This window comes from Microtus ochrogaster, linkage group LG8 (genome assembly GCF_000317375.1).
Source record: "Microtus ochrogaster isolate Prairie Vole_2 linkage group LG8, MicOch1.0, whole genome shotgun sequence".
NCBI lineage: Eukaryota > Metazoa > Chordata > Mammalia > Rodentia > Cricetidae > Microtus > Microtus ochrogaster.
The window spans coordinates 15,014,933-15,017,744 of NC_022033.1; positions in this window are offsets into that span (position 1 = coordinate 15,014,933).

The following is a 2,812-nucleotide window of genomic DNA, read 5'->3' on the forward strand; positions in this document are numbered from 1 at the left end:
TTTTGAGACAGTCTCAAGTAGCTTAGGCTGCCCATGAACTCAACATATAGCCAAGGATGACCTTGAACTTTTTTTTAACGTGCATTATGTTTTGCCTGCATGTATCTCCGTGTGAGGGTGTCAGAAGCTCTGAAACTTGAGTTACAGACATGCGAGCTGCTATGCGGGTGCTGGGAATTGAACTCAGGACCTCTGGAAGAGCAGCCAGCGCAGCCAGCGCACTTCATCACTGAGCCATCTCTCCAGCCCCAACTTTAAACTTTTGATCCTTCTGCTTCTAGTCATGGGCCATCATTCCCTGCATGGTCAGTGCTGAGGGTGGGACCCGGACATTTGTGCAAGCTCTGTAAACACTCTACCAATGAGCCAGTGAGCTGGATGCCCAGGTCATAGTTCACGTTTTGGGTTTGTGTTGTTTTATAATTCCGAAATCTGAACATTAACAATCACAGTAGTTCCCCAGCCCCAGTGCCCACCTGTCACTGCCTTAGCTATGTACAGGAATTTTAATCTTCTTTTAACAGTTGAGAACATAGCTTCAAAGAGGGAGGCCACTGCCTGAAGCACATAGCGAGTACATCTGGACACCAAGATTTGACCTGTAGCCAGGCCTGTGTCCCTAGAAGAGCGGAATGGAGAGGCTGCGGGCGACTGTCCCTGACCTAGGGAGAGGGCTCACAATGGCTCAGAGTATCTGGTAGCTTTGCAAATAAATGTACATAAAATACCTCTGGGCTCCAAGGCCTTTTTGTTCTCTCTGCCCCTACCCAGCACTGGCTCTTCTGTGGGTCACTCAGAGGGAAGCAGGATGATGTAGCGGGTGAGGGCCAGCATTTCGGAGTCTAGAACTCCATATGACCCACGCCAAGGCCTAGGCCCTCTCTGGAACTCTTTCTCGCCTGTAAAATGGGAACAAGAAATAGGTGCTTCCGAGCTGGGGCGTGGTGGCGAAAGTCTTATCACCCTAGCTACTCTGGATAGCAAGGCTGGAAGGTGGTATGTTCAAAGTTAACCTTGAACTTAGATGGAGCCTGTCTCACAAAAGTGAAAAGAGGGGTCTGTAATATGGCTAAGTGGGTACAGGGGCTTGCTGCCAGCCTAATAACCTGAGTTTGAGCCCCATGGGGATCTACACGAAAGTAGGAGGGAACTAAGTTGTCTTTTGACCTACCTCCTCCCATAACACACTAAATAGGTAAATGTAATACATATATACAATATATTTAATGATATATGCTAGTATATATAAATATATTCGATGAATATAGGGTGGAGATGTAGCTCGGCGGTAGAGCACTTGTCTAGTATGTGGAAGGCCCTACGTTCAGTGCTGGGAAAGAAAAAGGTTCTTTGATCCAGGGTGACAGATCAGCTGATTGGAGTGCTGGTGCAGAGAAGCAGGAGGGGGAACCACAAATTTATTTTAATTGACCAGATGCCTAAATCTGGATGATGTGATCTTTTATTTTGGAAAAATGTGGTGTGATGATTTGATATAATTATGTAAAATACAGTGATCAAATCACAATAATTAGCATCTCCATAGCCTTGATTATTAATTCTTGCCTTGAGAGCTGTCCTGCTGTATGCGTATGTGTGTTATCTGTGTGTGGTGGGGGATACAAGTGTATGCGTGGAAGCCAGAGGCTGACAGGGAGTGGGCTTCTTTCTTGATTACTCTCCACCCTTTTGTGTGTTTGTTTTTGAGACTGTGTTGTGTCTTTTATTTTATCCAAATGTCATTGGTTAATTGAATGGGGCTCCCACAACACTGTGTAGCTTTGCTTGGCCTGAAACTCACCATTGTAGACAAGGCTGGCCTCGAACTCACAGAGATCACCCGCTTCTGTTTCCCCAGACTGAGGTTAAGGACGTAAGGTACCCTGCCTGGCTCCACTTTTCTTTTGAGGTAGTATCTCTCACTAAACCCGTAGCTCATCATTCAACTAGATTGTCTAGCCAGGAAGCCCCCAAATTCTCCTGTCTCTGCCTCCTCAGTGATAGGATTATAGGCATGGCCAGCTTCCTCAGTGGGTACCTGGAGTCCCAGCTCAGGTTCTCATGCTTGCTGGAGATTGGACACAGACCTTCATGAATACTAGGTGAATGCTCTATCTACTACTGACCCATATCCTCAGTCCTTCCCTAGCTCTTGATACAGTGACTGTATGTAGTTTATGTCAGGATCTGGGTAACATTTGTGCTGGTGACTGTATGTAAAAATATAGCTACTTGTATACAAGATTGGGTTAAAATTGTTATACCTCAGTACAATTTTAAGGATTCTGCAAGGTTTTTTAAAATCTGTTTAAAAGAATTCTCTCTTGCATTGACAAGATGGCTCAGTTGGTAAAGGCACTTGCCAACAAGCCTGTCCACCCCAGTTCTCTCCTCAAAACCCATGAAAGAGAAGTAACTCCTGAAGGTTGCCCTCTGTGTTAGGAATATTTCTTAAGAACGAGCCTCTCCGCCCACGCAAATAATTCCAATCAGACCAAATTAGACCGAATAAAAGATGCCCATGTTTACTGCAGCGCTCCGGGGTGGCCCAGGAAAACATGGCGAGGGAAAGAAAGCGAGAGAAAAGGGGAGACTACGCAAAACCCAGTGACCACGTGTTCCTTTTCTGGGGAGCAGCCTAGATAGCCTGTGGGAGTGATCCTGACCTTCCTGAGGAGGGGTCACTGTTTGGCCAACTTTCCTGGAGGCAGAGTCCAGACCAAGGCAACTTCCAGGGAGGGGGCTTGGAATGGAGCTTCCTGCTCCATTGGCACTCCAAGGATGGGCGCCAGGGGCTGAGGTGATGCTTTGA